Raw genomic sequence first — 24,508 nt, forward strand, 5'->3', positions numbered from 1 at the left:
GGTTAGCCAAAGAGTAGCCCTAGACAGAAAAGGTCTCAAGCTGGTGTGCTGCGGACCTAATGCAGCCTAGATGGTTTCCTTGGTATTAAAACTGGTATTTTCTAGCCTCTCTTATAAAATAGAATAACCTGTAAATATTGAATCTATACCCACAAATGTCCACAATTGCTGGAACTGAGTTCTGCCCCTTTCAGCATGGATGAGTGCACTCCATGCCCCAGACTCCAGCCCTCTCACCTTTCACCATCTTCTTTACTGATGTTTACTGGCTATGCTGCTGGTCCTTGTGGGCATTTATTCAGCCTTCTTTGCTACAGAAAGCACCAAAATTTGGCTACTGTAACAGATAAAGCAAAAACCCTCGGAATAGGAAAATTTCAGCTGAAGCATGCATTCAAGTATTTGAATGTATACTTTAAGGACATGGTTGGTCCTGCTGTCTATAAGGCATGTAGAGCAAACATTTTATTTCAGTGCTCCTCAGGGTAACTGACTCATTGATGGGGTGCCCAGCCACAGTTTTAAACCTGGAGCTTTTGGTGAGGATGTCCCCTTTCCCATCCAGGCACTTTCCAGGAGGTACATCCAGCCTTCATCTGCTTTGCCAATTAATGGGCCTAAGAATAAAAATCACAAAGGAAAACAAGGACAATTTCCCACACCCACATTAATATTCTAAAATATTAGAACGGATTCTCACTGCTTACATCCCTCGTCTTTGGTTATTGGAAAACCAACATCCCCAAATTCTATTCTACATGGTGATTAACGTTATGGGATGCATTATTTTGAAAAGGCCTGTAAGAACACATACACGCACACACACATGTGCATGCATAGATTAATATGCATGTCTATATACATGTGTAGATGTATGTATGTGTATATGTACATATATTGATATATATCTGTGTGTATAAAGAGTCCTAGCTATCAATCTATCTATAGAAATTGATTAAACAATGTCAGTTCCCTAAGTACACGTTAGGATACTTGGGAATGTTCAGAGACACCATTAGGAGGGACATGCCCCCTCACAAAATATCCAGGGACACATTGGCTGGGTATCCCATGGGACGCTGACTGACAGCACCTCTTCCTTGGTGCTTTTTCCTAAGTTAGTTCTTACATTTTTTTCTGGTACTCGTTCAGTGTAGAATAAAAAGGTTAAACCTCCTAATCCCTTCCTAGGCAGAACTGAAAGGATTTGGGCCTCTGATCATCAGCACTGCAAACTTCATTGGATTTATTGAACTGCATGATTACAACCAGGAAAAAAAAAAAAAAACAACTTATGGAGTACTTGGGAGATGAGTAGTTTGAATGGAAAGTAAGACATGAATAATTAATGGGATTAAGAGAGAGAGTACCTACATTTATTTTAAGGTGCCCCTGACAGCTCAAAGGGGTTTTAAAAATCCTTAAGACTTTAAGGATGCATCACCTCTGTGGAAAGTCACACCAGCTTTTCATGTATTAGTTCAACTCCAAAAGTCCTGAAATAACTGGGAATGTGTCTGAGTTCGAGGGTGGAAAAATACAAGTGTGGAGCCTTTGTCTGACATTCTAGGCACCACTGTTGAGGATACATTGCAAGAAAAGTACATCAGGGCCACAGGCCACTTCTGAGAAGATGCTATTGCAGAAACCACAGAGACCTGGAATGCAATCATGGCATTGCTCCTAACTGGAGAATAGCCATGGGCAAGTCCCTTCCCCTCTCCAGTCTTCACTTTCTTGCATCTATAGTAAGAAGATTGGCCCAGGAGACTCTCAGCTCCGTCCCTGCCCTTGACTCTGCCCAGCCATGATACAGTAGACTGAAAAATAATCCCCAAGGTTTCCTGGTGCTAATCCCAGATCTATGAATGCGATCTTATATGGCAAAAAGGACTTCAAAATATGATTAAGGATTTTGAGAAGTGGTGTTTATTCTAGATAATCTGAATGGGCCCTAATTATCACCACAAGGATCCTATGAGGGGAAGATACAGATAAATCTGACACAAAAGAGGAGAGACAGTGATGGCAGAGCAGAGACTGGAGTGATGTAGCCATGGGTGAAGCAACACAGGCAGCCACCACAAAGTAGAAGAGGGAAGGAATAGACTCTGCCCTGGGACCTCAAGAAGAATCTAGCCCTGCTGACACCTTGGTTTTAGCCTTGTAAAACTCATATCAGACATCTGGTCTCCAGAACTGTAAGAAAATACATTTCTGTTGATAACCATTGTATTCGTGGTAATTTGTTACAGCAGCAAGAGGAACATAGCCTGTCATACAGAGACACTGGCCTTCCAGAGGCTTCGTGGCTGTCTCCTATTGTCTCTCACCTGGCCTGTTTCATGGAATGATGTTATCTGCCTGTTGATCCCTGAAGGCATTTGAGTTGGCAGTCCCTGTGACTCCTCGCTCAGCAGAACTCTGGTGCTACAGTCACCCACTTATTTAGTTACTCATTCATTTATTCAGCCAGTGTTCATTGAGTACCTGAAGTTCTCGCACTCTGCAAGTACTGAGGATGTAAGAATGGACAAGATATATCCCCTCCCTTCCACCATAGGAAACACCTATGGGGGGCCTTGGGTTACAAGACTGGGATAGTAGAGTGACACAGATGTGGAGAGACAGAGAGAAGGGATAGTGCCATCATTAGCCACCACAAGGGGGTTCCCAGGGGGCAGCAGGAAGGTCCTAGGTGCCAGACAGGGCTCAAAATGGGAGGTGGAAATATGTCTGGCCATTGCCCACATTGCTGCTCATGGCCATGAAAGGGAAAACATCTGAGTCCAGGTCCAGCCACCTCCTCACTGACCCCAAACACCATCCATTCCTTCCCATGCCTACCCAAGGACAGAACCCTCAGGTGCACTCACTGGCCAGCACTTTCTCAGACTCCTGCCTCTTGGTTTCAATTAGTGTCTTTCACAGTGAGAGCCGTGACTCTCATGCATTGGGAAATCTATTTCCCAATAGTAGGTCACAACCAGCATTTTAAAAGCAGGATGGAATCCTGACAAAGGTCTAATATCCAGAGCCTACAAGGAACTTAAACACATTTACAAGAAAAAAATAACCTCGTTAAAAAGTGGGCAAGACACATGAACAGACACTTCTCAAAAGAAGACATTTATGTGGCCAACAAACATATGGAAAGAAGCTCAACATCACTGAACATTAGATAAATGCAAATCAAAAAGATAATGAGATACCATTTCACGCCAGTCAGAATGACGATTATTAAAAAGTCAAGTAACAAAAGATGCTGGTGAGGCTGTGAAGAGAGAGGAACACTTTTACCTTGTTGGTGGGAATGTAAATTAGTTCAACCATTGTGGAAGACGGTGTGGTGATTCCTCAAAGACATAGAACCAGAAATACCATTTGACCCAGCAATCCCATTACTAGGCATATACCCAGAGAACTATAAATCCTTCTATTATAAAGATACATGCACGCGTATGTTCTCTGCAGCACTATTCACAATAGCAAAGACATGGAATCAACGCAAATGCCCATCAATGATAGACTGGATAAAGAAAATGTGGTACATATTCACCATGGAATACTATGCAGCCATAAAAAGAAACAAGATCATGTCCTTTGCAGGGACATGGATGGAGCTGGAAGCCATTATCTTCAGCAAACTAACACAGGAACAGAAGACCAAACACCACATGTTCTCACTCATAATGAGAACGCATGGACACAGGGAGGGGAACAACACACACTGGGGCCTGTTGGGGGGTGGGGTGGTGTGCAGGGGGAGAGAAAGCATCAGGAAAAATAGCAAATGCATGCTGGGCTTAATACTTAGGTGATGAGTTGATAGGTGCAGCAAACCACCATGGCACATGTTTACCTATGTAACAAACCTGCACATCCTGCACATGTACCCTGGAACTTAAAATAAAATTTAAAAAGAAATTAATAAAAGCAGAATGGAATTGAATAGAAAATATTAGTGCATTGCACACTGTTAGTCAAGACACTGCTTTGAAAAAAATTAGTTTCAGAAAAAGACATGTGTGTGCGTGTGTGTGTGCGCGTGTGTGTGTGTGTGTTGGTGGATGAGCAGTGCCCCTCACTGCGGTGATGCAGGAACTCAGAGCCTCCACTCTGCCTCATCAAGTCCAGAAGGGTTGCCAATGGCAGGATGCTTAAACTGACTCTGGAGATATGAGTTGATATTTGCAAAGAGGGAGACAGGAACAGAACGTATCAAGATTATGGAGCTGTGAAGGGGGCTGATGTGTCCAGAAAATGGGGAGAAGGTTTACAAGGTGGGTCTCAGGGGTGTAGACTAGACTGTTCTGTATAATTGGGCAGGTACACCCTGCACAAGGATGCTCTGCTGAAGGCACCAGGGGAATCTAAAATTCAGCAGGGGGCTGATGAAGCCTGGTGCCACGGCTTTTCCAATTCACACAAAGATGCCATCTGCTGGCCAACCTGTGTGCCTGCAGGGCCGGGCCAGCCCAGTTGGAGCATGTTTTTCTAATTGAGGGTCCCTATGAGCCAGAGGAGGCTTGTGTAGGCAGAACTAGCTGGGAAGGCAGATGGGATCCAGAAAGCAAAGGAAATTTCTCTGGGCAGAAAAGTGAATGTTTCACCATCAGTTTTTTTCGGTTTTTTTTTGTTTTTTTTTTTTTTTTTGAGACGGAGTTTCACTCTTGTTGCCCAGGCTGGAGTGCAATGATGCCATCTCGACTCACTGCAACATCCACCTCCCAGGCTCAAGCCCTTCTCCTGCCTGAGCCTCCAAAGTAACTGGGATTGCAGGTGCCTGCCATCAAGCCTGGCTAATTGTTTGAATTTTTTTTTAGTAGAGACGGGGTTTCACCATGTTAGTCAGGCTGGTCTCAAACTCCTGACCTCAGGTGATCCACCCACCTCGGCCTCCCAAAGTGCTGGGATTACAGGCATGAGCCACCATGCCCAGCCATCGATTCTTGGTCTGGACATCTCCCCATTCCCAAATTGGGCTCCCTACCAAGATTCTGAGCTATTGCTCCCTTCTTAGAGCACTCCTAACCATTCTTGTCTTCTAGCTATGGTCTGCTCCTCTGTCTCCTCCTCCAGACAGCCTCTCCAGAATCCTTGACGAGGACTAATTACTGCCCTTGTTCAATCCTCCTCTTGGTCCAGGCAAGTCTATGTTCATGCATGTGCCCTGCATCCAGGTGGCATGTGCATCCTTGCATTTCAGTCATTCATGTTTCTCGTGTGTGCTCAGCCCATCATTCTCATGGAAACACCTATGGGGAGCCCACATCATCTGTCCCTTTGCAATTTCACATAGCTGCCAGTGACCCACAGAGGATCATTTGTGGTCCACTAATGAAAGAGATTGATTTACAGATGAGAAGTTGTAGGATGGGTGCCAACAAGCTGGGCATGAAGGAGCTCTACCCAGGATGGATTTTCAGCCATGCAGGGGTATATATCACCACACTCTCACGCCAGCCTCCCCGACATCAGAAACATCCATAGGGAAAAGCCTTCCAGGCCCTAATCAGAGACCAGACTGGGAAGGTGAAACCTTGTGACTTATTTTCTCATTGATGGATAAAAAATGGATAATGTCCTCTTTCTCAAGAGCATATTTAGATACAGGCCAGAGAGCATGAAGATGTGAAGGATCTGAGAAAGCACAGAGGAACCACTGATGGAAACGAGACTTAAGAAAAGAAAAAGAAAAAGAAAGAGCACACGGAGGTTGGAAGAGTCCCTTCCAGCCACTGTCACTCCACCATGCAGTTTCATGCTCCTCTACCATGAAGATTACTTCTCCTTCCAGACATCAGCTACTCCTGAAAGTCAACTTCCTCACCATCCATGAGCAACTTTAGACTTCAACTGGGGGATGGGGAGGTTCTGGGAGATGACAGGATGGAAACTAGCAGGGTCCAGGGTTGCGAAGGAGTTCAGGAGCAGAGGCTGGTGTGATGAAGGCCAGCTTGCCAGATCAGGAGCAGAGGTTGGGCATAAAGGAAAGAGCAAAGCCCTCCAAGGCTTTCTTGGTCTGGACTTCTCCCCATTCCCAAATTGGGCTCCCTACCGAGATTCTGAGCTATTGCCCCCTTCTTAGAGCACTCCTAACCATTCTTGTCTTCTAGCTGTGATCTGCTCCTGTGCTGAATAATATTGCATTGTCTACATATACTACAGTTAATTTATTCTTTCACCTACTTAAGGACACCTTGGTAGCTTCCAAGTTTTGGCAATCATGAATTAAGTTGCTATAAACATCCACATGCAGGTTTTCATGTGGGTGTAAGTTTTCAGCACTTATGGGTAAATACCAAGGAGTGTGATTGCTAAATTATATGATAAGAGTATGTTTAGTTTGTGAGAAACCACCAAACTTTTCCAAAGTGGCTGTACCATTTTGCATTCCCACCAGCAATGAAGAATAATTCCTGTTGCTCCTTCTCCTTGTCAGCATTTGGTGTTGACGGTATTCTGGATTTGGATCACTCTAAAAGGAGTATAATGGTGTCTCACTGTTGTTTTAATTTGCATTTCTCTGATGATATACGATGTGGCACATCTTTTCATATGCTTATTTGCCATCTGTGTATCTTCTTTGGTGAGATGTCCGTTAAGGTTTTTGGCACATTTTTTAATCCAGTTGTTTGTGTTCTTACTGTTGAGCTTTAGGATTTTTACATATTTTAGATAACAGTCCTTTATCAGATATTTTTTCCCAAATATTTTCTCCCAGTCCGTGGCTTCTCTTTTTATTCTATTGCCAGTGTCTTGCAGAGCATAAGTTTTTAATTTTAATAAGGTTCGGCTTATCAATTATTTCCTTCATGGAACATGCCTTTGGTGTTGCATCTAAAAAGTCATAATCAGGGCCAGGCACAGTGGCTCACACTTGTAATCCCAGCACTTTGGGAGGCTGAGGCGGGAGGATCACCTGAGGTCAGGAGTTCCAGAGGAGTCTGGCCAACATAGCGAAACCCTGTCTCTACTAAAAATACAAAAATTAGCCGGACATGGTGGTAAATGCCTGTAATCCCAGCTTCTAGGGAAGCTGAGGCAGGAGAATTGCTTGAACCTAGAGACAGAGGTTGCAGTGAGCTGAGATTGCGCCACTGCACTTCAGCCTGGGCAACACAGCAAGACTCATCTAAAAATAATAATAAATAAATAAAGTCATCATCAAACCCAAGGTCATCTAGATTTTCTCCTGTGTCACATTCTGAAAATGCTGTAGCTTTGCATTTTACATTTAAGTGTGTGATCCATTTTGAGTTAACGTTTGTGAAGCGTGTAAGGTCTATTGTCATTTTTCGCATGTGGATATGCATGGTTTTCTATGCAGACACACTGCTGCTGAGTTGGAAATAGCACTAGCTCAGGAGCCAGCAGACTGGGTGCTTGCCCCAGCACAACCACTAACCTGTTGTGTGACTTTGAGCAAGAAGGAGGCCCTCTGGCCTGCTCCCCACGTGCAGAATGAAAGCCCTGGGCCAAAAGGCTGCTATAGATCCTTCTATCCTCCAATCTTCAGGGTTCCCCTACTATTGTTTTCCTTCTAGTATGACTGCAGGACACATTTGCCCCTCACTCATGTTCCCACCTCAACAGCAGCTGCCCCCACGGCACTTCTACATACCTCTCCCATAGCACAGGTGTATTGACCCAGGTTGTTCTCCCCACTAGACTGAGACTTGTGTGAGGGCAGGGACCAACCATGTCGTCATATCCTCTGTGACTCAACAAATATTTATGACGTAAACAGATGAGAACCTCATTAAAGTATTCCTTCACACAATGAGGGAACACAGTTAATAGAATTTCTAAAGGAGCAATAGCTACTTTGTTCTTAAGAGTACACATCTTTGTTACATGTAGAATCTAACTTTTTAAGCCTAATTAGATATTTGCCTATATTAATGTATTTTACTATGTCATTTGCTTTGCAAAGTGCAGATGAAAATTCCAAATGGCATTAAACAACTTCTAAGGGTGAAATCAGCAAATTAAATGAATTTAGTCTACAACTGGCACAGGAGATGATGCTCCTTGATTTGGCTGCAGCACGACTTTTGCTCAGTTGTTGAAGCCGTTGTTTCATAAATGGTCTCTTAGGAGGATTATAATGGAAATGGCTAGTAATGTTTAACAAGGTAGGTAGGTAGATGATTGATAGATAGATAGATAGACAGATAGGTGGATAGATAGATACCCTTTGCACTTTAGGGATAAATATATCAACCACAAATAATAATAGCTATAGGTTACTGGGCACTTGCTCTATACCAGGCCCTGGGCTAATTCTTTGCATCTATGATCTTGTGGTCTCCTCTAAATAATCCTGGGAGATGATTTTCATTATCCCCATTGTACCAGTGGAAATGTTGAGTCTCAGAGATTGAGCAACTCATCAATGAGTAAACACTTAGTGACAGAGGCTAGGCTGAGATCAGGTTTCGCTGCTTGTAACCACCAAGCAAAACTGCCTTTTGTCAAAGGTTTACCGTGGTCCTGCGTAATTAAAAGACACAGGCATCTAGTGGCCACATGGCATGAAATACAAATAAAGAACCTCCATTCCCTGTGACCGGCAGTCACTTCAAAAAGAAACCTCAAAGACAGACGCAATACCCAGGATGCCCACCCCAATGGCAGAAATTCAAAGCCAATTTAAATCCTTGATGGAACCCCACTTGAAAGTGGGGAGTCTAAGACAAATGCATGTAAATGAAAATTTCATCGTTAAGCATAGAACTAGTAATTTCCTGGAACTAAGTCAAGCAAGTGTCACAAAGGAGCACCCTAGAGAGATGATCAATGTGACTAGAATAACTGGAAAGGAAAGTTAAACAACATCTAGGGAAAGCCCGATATGGTCCAAGTAATGCCCCATGCTCTTCACCTGTGTGATTTCATTCATTCCTCCAAGTGTCCCTGTGATACACTCACAGTCACGGCCATTTTACAGATGCAAAAACCGAGGCTGGGGCAGATTCAGGAATTGCCTCATAAGTGACCGGACAGTCTTTAAACCTGGGTCTGTCCTGTGTTTTCTGTGTAAGTTTGTGGAGTATGCTCACCTCCGCCATTCCTCAATCCCTACAAGCCTGCCATTCCTAACGGATTTTTTAAAGTTCTCTAAGAAGTCACTTGCCAGCAAACTGATAGAGCCCAGCCTGAGGCTGTGGTAAACACCAGCCCTCAGTGGGGGGGTGAAAGACTGAAATTTCGGGAAATCATGGAAATACTAGTAATTCGAGAGCATTGAGACTTATTGAAAGAGCAGGAAACAAAAAACAAAAAAACTCCAAAACTTCATTCTATTATTGGAAACTTGAAGAGATGAAAATATGACCTTTTCTGCCTCTTTGCTTCTAAAATAGCGACAAATGTGTTTTATATTTTTACAAGCTATATTAACAGAAGTGACTCCAAATGTGTGTGGCCTCCCGGGAGCTCAGTGTTTCAATCTCTCTTTTTTTGGTCATTCTTTGGCAAGGAGAAAAGGGACTCTTTTCTAGCAGGCCAGTGTCTATATGGTTTTGATATGGCCCAAGCTCTGGCCAAACAAAGCCGTAACCCAGCCAGTCTCTCAAGCCATATCTCTCACCCAACTCAGAGGTGCCCCTTCCAACCTAACGGCTGAAGCCTGACAGATACCGAAGAGGATCTTCAGAGACCCCAGAGGTCGGTGCCATCCCTGGAAATGAGGAGAACAGAGTGCTGGAAAGAATCTTCCACTCTTACTTTTTTCCTCTGAGCCTTGATTTCCGTATCTGTGAAATGAGGAGACTCTGCCTACTTCCTGGAGATTTGTGAAGAACAAAGAACTTTTGCACGGTACCTGATGTAGTGGGCACTTAATAAAAGAAGCTGGACAGATGATCGCCTTTCTCCACAATCACCTCAAGGGAAATACTAAAGCAGAAAAGTCATTGTATGGGGGCAGCTTCAGGGCACATGAAGAAGGAGGCACTCTTCCCTTCTACTGACTTGAAGGCAACAACCACTGCCATATGACTGCATGTCCACGGGGCTGCAGGCAGCTTTGTCTCACTGGGTGGCAGCTACCCACATCCCACTGAGCCTCGGTGGGAAATAGCTACATGACCAAGGAGGAGCTTGATGGCAGGGACTCCTTTAAAAGCAGAAGCCTGGTCTACTTCAAGGAGCAAGTGGCCAGTGCCCAGGCAGCCCATGTCTGCATCCTCGGCTACTCTACAGCATGATTCATACAGCTATGGAGTATGCCCTATGCATAGGCCCTGAACCAAGGAAGCAAATGAGGGCCAAAGCCCAGCCCATCCTCCACGCAGCTAGCCAGACTCCCTGGCGGGAGGAAGGGGGTGCCTCTTTAATTTTCATAAACCACATAGGAACTAGTGGTGGTCAGGTGCTTCTTCGGAGTTTATAAGACTGACTTTGAATCATAAAAAGAGTCCTTGCCTCCTTCCACCCCACCACATCAAGTCTCCTCTATTTGCTAGCCGACTTAAGCCACAGTCCCTGCCTCAAGGGGCCCAGAGTCTCATGGTGGGACAGACTTGGAAGTAAATGACTGCAGGACAGAATAACCCAGCTAGGACAAGTGCTCCTGGAGAGACAGAGGAGCAACTGCCCAGATCACAGGACCCATTAGGGGCAGGGCGCAAAGGAGAAAACTTCGTAAGGATAGGGAAGTGCAGCCAAATGAGAAGAGGGAATGAGAGACAGGGAGCAAGAAGAAAGGACATGCAGGGAAAGGAAGAAGACAATAAAGGAATATTGCAAAAGATGAGATGGAAGTGAAAGAATGAAGAGGATCCCAGCCAGTATGAAGCAGCTTGTGAGTGTGTGTGTGCGCGCACGCGCGTGTGTGCACTTACATCAGACAGAGACATACAGGGGTGGGGTGCACTCTGCGCAAGGCATTGAGATGGTCACTTTATAAACCTTATCTCATGGAGTCCTTATAGCAATCTTGTGATCATTACTATTCCCATTTTACAGATAAGGAACTTAGAGAGATAGATGGAAGCCAAAAGACCCAGGTGATATATGATGGAAACCATGCTGCCCCCAGTGCACCACAGGAGACGCAGAGCTGTCCTTTGCTGCTGGTGAATCAGTCCCTCCAATGCCCCTCTTCGTCTTCCCCCTGTGTCAGGCTATTGGATCATTGCAGCACCCCCTGGGGCCCCAAAGCCCTAGCCTCGCCACCACAGCGAGGATTTCAAATGCCAGCTCTGACTGAGGCTAAGGTTGCTGGCATGAAATCAAGTCTGCCATTAGCACAATGTCCAGGGAACATTTGGGCAGCTCTCTGTCCTCTCAGCCCAGGTACATGGGGGTTATGTTAATTAAATAAATCTAATCATGGAAATGAACTGACCTAGGTGATGGGCATAGCACTCAGCTCCAAGTTACTGGTGATTGTCCGAAAATCCAATTAAGATAGAGCTGAGCCTACTGTGCTTCATACAGATAATTGAGGGCAAGGGTAGGGGCTAAGGGGGAAGCTAAGAAAGGAAATCATGTCTTAATATCCATTAAATCAATCTCCCTCTTAAGCAGTGCCAGATAGAGTCCAGGAAGAAACTAGAAGAGAATTTAATGGAAACTAGGTACAAGCCTGCTTTAACATTTTCTTGAGATTCTGGCTGGGGGGCATGTGGCAGGCACAGGAGACAAGGACAGGCAAGCCTTGTGTCATTTAGGGAGCCATGGACTAGGACTGTGGAGGCCCAAGGTCAAGTCTGTTCTGGTCTCCATCACCAATCAAACACTTGATATTTGACACTGTCCTATCTGAGCCTTAATAAAATGCAGCACTAGACCTGGAGCAAAACCACCTGGTGGCTTTGAAGACCATCAGCAGGAGAGGGGGAGAAAACGAAAATACAGGAATTTGAGACAAATCTACCAACCTCATCACAGTGAACTTGTGTTTGTTCATTATGATACAGCACATAGAAAATGCGGGGTTGCTCAGGAGGGGGAAAGGATTTGTTTCTTTCCTTCGTCCATTTGAAATTTATTGAGCAACTATATGTTCCAGGCTACAGAAACAAATACTGCATGGCCCTCCACCCAGAGAGAATCTCTTATAGGCCATGGGAGGCTGAGAGGTGTCTGTTTTTCTTCCCAGTATATCCCCAACATTTAACAACAGGTTAATACTTAAATATAGTAGATGCTCAATAAATATGTGTTGATTAAATAAATAAACCAATTTTATTCAAGACAAGTACGTACATTTTCAACAAAGCATTCTAAAGCTATAAGGAAGAGAAAAGTGTCCTGGGAACTCAAATGTGGGGCCCTCACCCTACTAGGGAAGCAGAAGGAGGGCGCATCCCGTCCAAAGATTCCCAAAGGGCGCCGGACTGCGTGCTGCGGGTAGGGGGGTGGGTAGAAGTCTTCGGATAAAAGATGGGGAAAACAGACCGAAGCAGGTCTCGCTGGCCAGTGACACTCCGGGAGCATGGCCCATGGAAGGATCCAAGGCTGAGGGATCTGAGGTAGCCCTACAGGGAGATACTCTGCCAAAATCCAGCCACGAGAAGGAGGGAGGAGGCGGGGAACCAGTAAATCAGATTTGGTTTAGGCCGGAAGAACGGGCTGCGCCAACAACGAGAAAATAAAGTGGTGAGCAGGGGAGGGTGCAGCGCGGGCTAGAAGGGCGAGGAACTTGAGAATCACGGGCGCGGGAGACTGGCGGGGACGCAAGCCCGGAACTGGCAGAGGGGTGGACGGGCGCATGCGCGCGCGCAGCTGAAACTCCGGCTGATGAAACTGACAAAGGCTAGAGCGCGCCGCAGCCCCACTGCCGCGGTGTTCGCACCGCGGGTACATCCTGCCCTGCTAGGGGGCGGGATCGTGGAACGCCTCGCAGAACTGCACGCAAGCAAAAACAAAGCCATCTCTCCGAAGCAGAAATGGAACAGACGTGGCCGGGGAAAGCCAAATATTTGTGAGATGATGTGAACAAAGGGGAAAGGTCAATCTAGGGAAGTTTGAGTTTCTGGTTGGAGCCTTCAACGGCTCTGAACGGTGGGTACTTTAAGAGAACGTCCTTTGCCCCCGTTCTCCCTCTCTCCCCGAAGAAAAATAAATCCTTGGCAAAATGAGACTTGACGGCATGAAAAGAGGGTCTCCAGACTGTCCTAGCTGGCCCAGGCGGGGGCGGGGCCGAGGTGCCGCTTGGTGACACTGCAGCCTCGGCACAACACTGTCACCCAGAAAGGCCCGCCAATGCCTTTATGCAGGAACGTGGCTCTTAGCAGAGTCTGAACAGGCGCAGGGCCAAGGAAATCTTTGTTTTTGTTTTTTTCTCTAGCCCTTCCTGCCAATACACCAGGGATATAACTCCTTGGTGTTTCTGCCTTACAATTGCTCCTTATACCCCACCCTGATCCTCAGCACTGCAGCTCCCACCGCCACTGCCTGCTGTGAGTCACCTCCCCCTCTCCCTTTTTTAAACCAAACAGCAAGGTCATATTGCAGTTATCCATAAATGCAAAGCCAAGAAGCCACCAATACCTGTTTGAGAAGATGGCATTTTAATTAGCACACTCCAGCTGCCATAAACCCGGGCTCCTGCCCCACCTCTCCACCCACACCCCTCCGGCCCCCCCACCCCCAGCCCCCGCCGTGCCCTCTCTCAACCTCCCTGCTCACCCCCATCTATGTAAAAAAGCCATAAAGGCTCTCTCCAATCGCCTTCTCTGAGGGAGTTTTTGCAACCCCCACAACACAGGTTGATTGGAAAGGTCTCTCTCCTGGATAACAACAATTCAATGTGCCTTGACATTTTAATAGCCTGCCGTCCTGGTGAACACAATCGAGCAAGGCAGTGAAGCAAAAATCATTAGGTAAGCAAGATAATCTAAGCGGAATCTGCCGCCTGCAGGCTCACATCTGGGGGCAGGTTGCACAGCTGGGCCGTCCACAAAGCTGGGCTCCTCCTGTCCTGCAGCGCCTTTGTATAAGAGTACCAATATATACACTTGTTTAGCTAGAGACACACACTTATGCACAGGTTTTTGGTAGATAAATACAGTCAAGCAAGTGTACAGACCACTGACGCCCCAACATGAAATAGCGTTGAGAGTGCACAAATTTACCACGAATCAAAATATCCACTGTCCCACCAAAGCGCCACCAAGATAAACGTACTGCTCTAAGCACAGGTTTGCTATATCAAAGAGAACAAGGCAAATATTTGTTAGGATTCCTAATGCCAACCATGTAAAGACTTTCCATGCACACACACACACACACACACACACACACACACACGCATTCATTTATGTAAATATCTTGAATATAATGCCATGGCTAGATATATAATTTAAGCATAATATATAATATAAAATATTTATACTTATGTTTTCCGGAAACTGCTATTAAAGCTTCACATCTAATAACTCATTTAATCCTCAGAACATAGGTACTGTTATTATCCCCACTTTACAGATGAGATAACTGAGGCACAAAAGTTTGAAGCAGCTGCCCAAAGTCATCTTCTAATAAGTGGTGGAGCCAGGATTTGAATCCAAGCAGTCTGGCTCTAGAGTCCAGTCTGTTACCCATTAAGTTATGCTGTTTCATAAAAAGTAAATCACACAAGTAGATATAAAATGTGTTGCAAGTCTTCACAAGGTCAGTGCATTCCATTATGAATGTATATGTTTATGTACATGCATAACACACACATGTTCGTGTGAACAGTCAAAAGGTGCAAGGAAGTATGTCTGACTTCTTTTTAACATAAACACCTGCCTGCACTTGTATATTCATGTATTGAGCATCTTGTGAGTCCCTAGGCCACATGCTAGGGTACTGAGGATACAATAATTAATTAGACACAATGGCCACCCTCAAGAACTCATCACCTATGGAGGAGTCAAACAAGCGAATAGATGCTTAACCTTGAGGGTGAGAGGTTAGAGGCTGACACAGAGCTGCAGAGACTAGGAGGGCCCCTTCCCCCATCCATCCCTACCCTCCTGACATATCTTGCACCAGAATCTTCCAGGGAAGCCACACACTTATTCCCATGAGGTTGTCATCACTCAGAATACGTTGAGGGTTCCATCTGGGAATTGCCCTCTAAACCATTTTATAAGCTGCCCAAGAAAATGATTGTTGTTATTTAATAATTACATATAATATGCACACTCACAGCCCTTTCTTAGGAAGGAGGCAGGAGTGACATCACAAAACCCAGGGACCAACAGATGACAGAAAATTCTCCTGTTGGAGTCCAACTCTCCCCAGCTGGTCCATGTCCCTCCCTCTCCTTCTGCACACAAGTCCCCCAGCATAGATCCCGTTCCCTGGATGCTGACTTGGCAAGCTATTCACTTTATGAATATGACCCTCAGAGGGGAGAGCCCCTCTCAGCAGCCCCCGAACTATGTTATCACCATTATTAAGGAGCTTAAAGAGGAGCTGGGAGGACGAGACACCGCTGGAATTGCAGCCTGATTGTGATTGATGTGTTCCTATTAGCGCCTCAGTGTTATCTCTCTGGATAGCAAGAACAGCCAGTGGCTTGTAACACAACAGATTACCTGAGTTCTCAGCCTTAGAAGGATGTTTAAATAAAATATAGTCCCTCTTAGCAAGAGGCTCATTTTCTCCACGAGGCTCCCAGACTATTTCATGTCAGCTCTGATTCGCTGCGACTCTCCTCAGTAAACATGTCTTATCATTAATAATTCTTTACAAGCACAATCTCCAAGAGTCCTCTCTCTCTCTCTTTCTCTAGGTGGCTGGACTCAGACACATCACGCTCCAGTTTGGGTTCCAAGGTGCTTCTCTCTGGATTTTCACCTGCCTTGCCAAAAATGATTGATTACGCTGGGCCAACTGGGTGTCCGGCAATACCCAACAAATGACTTTGGCCCCTAACAGCAGGCCTTGGCCAGATAGAAATCAATATTTCACCATTAAAATCTATCAAAGAAGAGTTAAGGCACCATCTGTCCCTGCCGCCTCTCTATGGTGTGTGAACATTAAATCCGACACTTGTACTACATGGGTAATCAATATATAGTGGTTCACAGATCATTTGTGGTCCCCTTTTAGCAGTGATGGATGTCTGGAATCGTTGTGATTCATTTTGTCAGACCATTAAACAAGATTCTGTCCAGTTCCTTCCTGATTTCATTTAGAGGATCATTCTTCACAGTTCATAAGAGGGAAACGGTTTTACCAATCTGCTTCTATTTCAATAAGTCACTTTATAGAGATTTTGTGTCCTCCAGACTGTAAAAATTCTGGAGAGAGAGTACAAACAGACCTCTAAAACTATTCACTGCATGACATATGCATAAAGTGTGAAGAGAGGAATGTAAATATGTTTACCTCTTTATCTGCAAATGTTGGTTTTAACCCCCTCCTAGCTGGAGAGCTGGCCATGGTACTCCAGGCATTGGCCTGCTATAGCAGGAGGCAGCTAAAGTTTGGTGACTGGGGACTAATTCACAGGGATGACGAAAATCCCCTGACCCCTTATGAGCATGGTGGAAAGCAATGGGAATGGCTCTTCCAGGGGCCACATTTTAGAGACTTTCATTTCTATAGTCAAGATGTCCTTGCCCCTCATGCGAATAGTTGGCAAACGCCTCTGCACTCTCGGACAGCATGCTGACCCAAGAGAAGCAAGACTGACCTTGCTCTTGAGGGCAGGAGTTTGGATGACCAGGAAGGTCTTGCATGACAATATGGCTACCATCTGTGAAGCACCAAAAACCTGTGTCAGGCCTCATACTTGCACGATTCTTGCCCTCAACAATCCTGAGAGATAGGTACTATTATCTCCACTTTCCAATAAGGAAACTGAGACTCCAAAAAGTTAAATAACCTGCCTAAGATTATTCTAGTCAGGGAATGTCAGAGTCAGGACCCAAACTTGGGCCTGTCTGATGCCAGCCTCCACATGAACTGTAGTCAGATCTCAGCTGGTGGCCATTAATCTGCAGAGGATTTTGTTTCAACCCAAGTGAATTTCCTTTAATGCTCCTGGATGTCTTACTTGCATCAACCAAATATGATGTTACTAGGAAATAACATTTTTTTCTATCCTTATTTTAAGTAAATCTACAGTAAGATCACTAAATTATGCACTCCAAAACGAAACACTGGATTTTAAACTATTTTCTGTTTTGGGATTATTGGACAATTACATCACTGTTGCTGATATTAGTGTAGATAAGTAGATGTTGATTTAACTGTTAACATAAGTATATATACATATACATACAGATTTATACACATAATTTATATATAATTATTGTATGTCACATAAATATATATAACTTAAAAGACCTTAGAGATAATTTAGCTTTTCCTTTTTTTTCTGTGTTTTTAAAATAAAGCAATGGAGGCTCTGCAGGAATAAAAAGCTGGTCCGGGGACAAGAATCTTGTTTTCTGATTCCCAAGTCAAAATGCTTTACCAAAAACGTATAAATAATAGAACATGACGTAATTACGAATTTTTGGTGACATATTTGTTGAGGGCATGAGTGGAGAGAGTTGTATTCATTTTGCAGTTTACAGAAGAGGAAAACGGCCAATGCATTCTTACTTCCACTTCAATTCACTAACCACTATGCCATCCTGCCTGGAGATGGGTGTTCCTTTAGATAACAGTAGAAAATAAGGTAGGTCGCACGACTTCAAGCCCAAAAACCATATAACCAGAGCCAAGTTGGACAGCAGCATGCAGGAGAATACCAGCCTAGGGCACTCAGGAGGCACATGGCATGGCAGGGAGAGCTTGCACTAGGCTTTAGAAAGATTAGGCAAAAAAAAATCCATCTGTGCTCCTGTGTCACCTCAGACAAGTCACTTAGCCTCTCTGACCGTCTTTTTCCATATCTGTAACACTGAAGCTAATTGCGCCTACTTCAAAGGATAATTTCCAGGATTAAATAAGACAATACAAATTTCAGCACAGGTCCAAGCACAATCCAGGTTAGTGCCCTTTCTTTTTCCCTTCCTTCCTCCCTGACCTTATTTCATAAATGTGTATTATACCATATTTCAGTCTCCAGTAACAACCTGTAATGGGATCTGCCACGTAAGAATTTATCTAAGTCTTTCTTGATTCTAAAAATATTAAACCTAAGAATTAAACGGAGAATTGCAAGGTCTTTGGTTCAGCCGTTGACCCGGTGCAGAAATCACTGTCACCACCTGCCTGATGGGTCACTTTCAATGACCAGGAGCTGAAGATGTCTAAAGAAGTCTGCCTCATTGCTGGACAGTTTCTTAATGATAAATTTCCTGCTAAACCTGCCTCCATGTAAATTCTATCCATTAGTCCCAGTAATAACTTCAATCCATAACCACCTCATGTTCCACATAATTTAATAGAATGAAAAGAAATGTTCCCTTTAATTTGTGTTCAAACTACCTTCTTGAAGCATTTTGATGATTTCACTGGAATCTAAGAAGTTTGTGACTGTGCCCAAGTTGGCATTATGCATGTCTTTCCATGTTAGTTTTGAGCACACCCCAGCTCGTTTTGAGTGTGGTGAAAGAGTTTTGTTTCTGTTTTTGGTTTTTCTCTTTCTTTCATGGACCTCGCCCCGGTCCTTGCCACTCTTTGGGCTCTCACTGTCTCGGCAGTCCTATTTTTGAGTGTGAAACCTGTAACTGCTCAGAGCACTTCCAATTAAATTTTATATTGAGTTTTCATTCATCTATTTCTTTCTTTTTCATTCTTTGATCTTCCTAACCGTTTTTCTCCCTCCACCTGTTTTTCCATCACAAATATCCCAATCAAGGCAGAAATGCCAATCTATACCTTGTGTTTGAATAATGCCCCTTAATAATAGGAAGAAATGAAGTCCAGCTTTAAAAGCAAGGTCTGCCTCAGCATCTATTGAGACAGCTGTTGTCCACCTTCAGCAATGATCTTCAAACATCAGCATGCAGCCCTTATAAGCAGGCTAATATCCACTCCAGGATCTCAGGGCATATCATGGTCTCTCAACTATTCCCACTATTCACGCACTCCAAAATTACGAGTGCCTTCTCTGCCTAGTTCTGCGATTACTCTGTGGCACTGAGGTTAATCTTGTGGGCCCTACTCAGGTCCGACTCTTCCAAATTCCACTTATTGCTGAGGTATCATGTTCCAAATGTTAATATCTCAAAATGCCCATTTTTGCTGCTAGGTTTCTTGTCTATTTGTAGACTTCTGAATCCAGTGTCTTTGGTCATACTTGGACATATACAAGTTTCTTCTTGTAAATGTGGCCTAATTAGGGAGAAAAATTTCTGCACTAGTTATTTTTAAAAGTCAGTTCTATACACATCCACTCAGGTAAAATTGCACAAGCTCACCCTTGATCAGGGGCTGCTTGAGCCATACTCAATTAGAGGTCAGCCAAGACACAAGCACACCTGCCTGGCACATGCCTGTGCCCATCTGATGTGTACTAGCAGCTGAGCATGCAGCAATCACAAACACACACACACATACAGCCTGAAGTCTGAAAAAACACTAACCTAATCCCTCTCCCTCTGTCTGGTCAGGCATAGGCAGAACTACTTTTGATAGAATAGGTTATACATTCCTGAAGATTTCCCAGTATTCCAGATATTCTTACTCTTTGTCCCAAGGTCAAACAATATACACCTCTCAAAAGTTTCTTTCAGAGCCAACTTTGGCCCATCTTGCTGTAATTAAAGCCCATCCTGGGGGCTTACAATTTTTGCTTATTTATTTATTTAAGACAGAGTTTCACTCTTATTTCCCAGGCTGGAGTGCAATGACGCAATCTCAGCTCACCACAACCTCTGCCTTCCAGGTTCAAGCAATCCTCCTGTCTCAGCCTCAAGAGTAGCTGGGATTACAAGCACATGATACCATGCCCGGCTAATTTTTGTATTTTTAGTAGAGACAGGGTTTCATCACATTGGTCAGGCTCCTGACCAACTGTCTCAAACTCATATTGTCTCAAACTCCTGACCTCAGGTGATCCACCCACCTCAGCCTCCCAAAGTGCCAGGATTACAGGCGTGAGCCACCACACCCAGCCTAATTTTTGCTTCTTTATAAACTCTTCTTCTTAATAATAATACTTAGTTATATACTTACCATTTGTGAGGCATCGTATTAGTTACCTTGTGACATTGTTTTGTTTAGTTCTCATAGCAGTCCTCTGCAAGATAGATTTTATTTTCTCCATTTTGAAATGAGAAACTAGACCATAAGAGGTTTAGTAATTCACATGATATCATGCAGCTAATAAATGACAGAAGGAGGTGCACTCTGCCAGACTCCATAGCCAGAGTTACTAATACCTGGCTATACTTTTATCAGAAAAAAAAGAGTTAAATATATTCACCTTACAACTGTAATGAGATCTACATACAGAGTTCCGGAAGCAGAATCCAGGCCTCATTAAAAACCTTCACAGCTATTAATTACCTCTACCTGATTTAGCCCCCAAATAATGTCCTGTTATCTAAAGATCAACAATACTTTTTCTAATTTCACTTTAAACTCCTGAAGAAAGGGGCCAGTTAGACTATAAGTAAGTTGTTGTGCAAAAGGGACACAAGACTTAAATCTCCTCTTTCAACTCAGAGCCACAGGAGAACAGAGTATCAAGAAAGGGATCAGAGCATTTCATCTCTTCTGGTCCACATGCTCTTTGGCCAGCAAGGATTTGGGAACCATGCTGAAATCAACCAGCCAGTGGTGAGGAAGGAAGGTAGGTGGCTAAACCAGCCCTGGAAGCCTGCATCTGGGCAGGAGACTGCTGAACAGCAGGGCCTCCTTCATGCGTGACCTTCTCAAACCATCAGAAGCAGTGGCCAAGAGGACGAGCTTGACTTATGGTGCCCTCACACTCCAGGGAAAGGGGTGCAGGGTGCCAGGAGGAATGTTAGAACTAGGCGACTCAGCTAGTGGTTATCAGTTGGGGTGGGGCATAGGATCTCCCAGGCGGGCACTCAGACATGTTGACAGGTGACAATGCGCTAGCAGCCCTCACTCTCAGCGCCTCCTCGGCCTCGGCGTCCACACTAGCGGCGCTTGAGGAGCCCTTCAGCCCGCTGAGGCACCGTGGGAGCCCCTCTCTGGGCTGGCTGAGGCCAGAGCCGCCTCCCTCTGCTTGCAGGGAGGTGTGGAGGGAGAGGCCCGGGCGGGAATCTCGGCTGCGCTCGCGGGCCAGTGTGAGTTCTCACGAGCGCGGGCTTGGCTGGCCCCGCACACGGAGCGGAGGGTAGGCACCGCCGACTCAGGGCAGTGAGGGGCTTAGCACCCAGGCCAGTAGCTGCAGAGGTTGCACCGGGTCCCCCAGCAGTGCCAGCCTGCCAGCGCCACACTCAAAATCTTGCCAGGTTTAGCTACCTCCCCGCAGGGCAGGGCTCGGGACCTGCAGCCTGCTATGTCTGAGCTCCGCCCCCTGCGGTGGGCTCCGCCGCAGCCTGAGCCTTCCCAAGGGGTGCCGCCCCCTGCTCCATGGCGCCTGGTCCCATCCACAGGCCAAGGGCTGAGGAGGGCAGGCGTGGCTCGGGACTGGCGAGCAGCTCCGCCTGCACCCCTGGTGCAGGATCCACTGGGTGAAGCCAGCTGGGCTCCTGAGCTGGACGGGGACTTGGAAAACTTTTATATCTAGCCAGAGGATTGTATGTGCACCAAACAGCACTCTGTATCTAGCTAATCTGGCGGGGACTTGGAGAACTTTTATGTCTAGCTAGAGAATAGTAAATACACCAAGCAGCACTCTGTGTCTAGCTCAGGGTTTGTAAATACACCAATCAGTACTCTGTGTCTAGCTCAAGGTTTCTAAATACACCAAATACACCAATGGGTACTCTGTATCTAGCTAACTCTTTGTCTAGCTAACTTAGTGGGGACTTGGAGAACTTTTCTGTCTAGCAGTCTGTGTCTAGCTTAAGGATTGTAAATGCACCAATCAGCACTGTCAAAACGGACCAATCAGCTCTCTGTAAAATAGACCAATCAGCTCTCTGTAAAATGGACCAATCAGCAGGATGTGGGTGGGGTCAGATAAGGGCAGGCTGCCAGAGATAGCGGCAACCCACTCGGGTCCCCTTCTGGGCTGTGGAGGCTTTGTTGTTTCGCTTTTTGCAATAAATCTTGCTGCTGCTCACTCTTTGGGACCAGGCTGCCTTTATGAGCTGTAATACTCACCGCGAAGGTCTGCATCTTCACTCCTGACGGCGAGAGTACAAACCCACCAGAAGGAAGAAGCTTCAGACACATCTGAACATCTGAAAGAACAAACTCCGGACACACCATCTTTAAGAACTGTAACACTCACCGGGAGGGTCCACGGCTTCATTCTTGAAGTCAGTGAGACCAAGAACCCACCAATTCCGGACACAATGTGACAGTGAGTTGTTGCAATGACTGAGGGTGCTGTGGGTAATTAGTGGTCAGGGAACATTCTAAATATATTCTAATGTGTGGGACAGTCCCATGCAATGATGAATTGCCCATTCAAAATGCTACTGGCACCCCAATGACTGAGTCTCCTTTCTAAATTTATAGATGAGGGAGGATTTCAGTGAATCTCCTGAAAGAGATCTAGAGAAAATTTGTTCTACCCACTGTTGTCAGTGCAAATTCAGCTCTTCCAGGAAAACATTTTATGAAGGTTGTTACTTCCTCTTAAACTCATCAAGAGAGCTGCAGCTTCTACAAATAGAAAGGAAAATAGTGTTCATTGAAGTCATCAAATCCTGCATTAAATATAGTAGAGATGATCTCATTTTCTCTTGGAAAATGAAAAATCTGTGAATCAGATGGCATTGGAAGAAAGGAAACTGAGGCTCAGAGAGGTTGAGCAAGCTGACTAAGGTCACACAGCTCATCTGTGACAGAGGCAAGATGCCAACTCAGCTGTCCCAGGCAGAAAAACACATAGTCCTTTCATGGAGCCCTGTGAGGTCAGCCAACACCCACTGGGTGCCCTAAACCACACCTCAGCTCTTGAAGGCTCTGCCAACCTGAAGCAAAATCAAGAGAGGCAAAGTTCATCTGAGAGCCGTCTCTTCTCATATGGTTCCCTCAGTTTCATACCTTCACCACTTGACTTGGCCTGTAGAACCTGGTTCTCGATTGCTGCTGTCAGAAGTTTTGCTTTTGATGCAAAAAACAAAACAAAAAAAAAAAACCAAACAAACAAAAAACCTTGAACATATAAGAAAGGAAGTTCCTGTGGTGGAAGGGGAATGGGGAAGGGCATTACTGCTAAGGAGAACACCTTTCCACAATTATCACCGTTTTACAACTTTCCCTTCCATAAGCTAGTCTTTGGGACCTGTTGAGGAAATTTCCAGGCATGTGCTTTGTGCTTCTGACCAACTCTGAAGGTTTCTACTTTCTTTCTAAGTGACTTTGAACCATCAGGACAGCAGGGAAGGGAATTATAGTGAGGAGAGATCTGGGGTAGGGAGGGAAAATGGTGCTTCAGTGTGGGCTCTGAGATCTGCAGAAAAACAGGAAAATGAAAAAGAACAACAGTGCCGATAAGATAATGGCTCATCTTCGCAAGTTTTAAAATTCTGATGTATTTACCAGAAAGTGATTGGACTGAAATTTCCATCTATGATTTCCCAACTTGTGGCCTTGAACAAGTGCCTTAACACTGCTGAATCTCAATATTTTCATTTGAACAAACAGAGTGGTGATTTCCACCCCACAGTGGTGGTGTTCAGAATGAACATGGAAATAAAGCAGCGAGCACATAGTCAGGTCTCAATAAGTAGAAGCAGCTATGACTGATGCGCTGGAAAATGGACTGCACAACATGGCTTTACATAGGAGAGTGCAAAAGAGCTCATCACCTCCAAAGCTCTGACTCTGCTTTAGGGGAAGAAGACTGTCAATCTATTCTCTTCCCCTAAAGAGTAGGTGGGGGCGGGGAGAAGGAGCAAGGAGGGGAGTTTTCAGGGTAACAAGACTAATCAGGATTTCACCATCAAAGCAAATATATCCAATTAACAGCTATTAAAGAAGCATTTTCTGGCACTGTGCACAATGAAGGCCATTCTACCTAGTGGAAATTAATTTTAATTATTGGTACCTGCATACATACGTGCAAAGGGAAGCAACTCACATTAATCTACATTAAACTTAATAGCAGTCCGTGTATTATCTATTCTGAGTCAAAATTGACTGCTGGCCCCTGTGTAGATATCTGCAGTGCTAACTCAAGTAATTACAGTGCAGTGGGTCTCAAAGACACAATTTGCTCCCTATATAATAAATCAGCTGCTAGAAGCTTTTTATAATTAAAAACCAAAAGAAAAAAAATAGAACTGTATAGGCAAATGTCATTTTCTTCTAAGGGAAATTAGGGAAAAGAAAAGCATGTCTCCTTGTTGCCTAGTCTGAAAGGGGAAGGAAATACATGTCTCTGATGGATTCCTAAACAAAGAGAGAAATAAATACAGTGGTAGATTTTCAGAACTATGGAAAAGAATGGTTTTAGAATCTTAAATTTAAGGTTTCTAAGAGGCCTGATATTCCTTTCCAAGGA

The sequence above is a fragment of the Macaca mulatta genome, chromosome 12 (genome assembly GCF_049350105.2).
Source record: "Macaca mulatta isolate MMU2019108-1 chromosome 12, T2T-MMU8v2.0, whole genome shotgun sequence".
In the NCBI taxonomy this organism is placed as follows: domain Eukaryota; kingdom Metazoa; phylum Chordata; class Mammalia; order Primates; family Cercopithecidae; genus Macaca; species Macaca mulatta.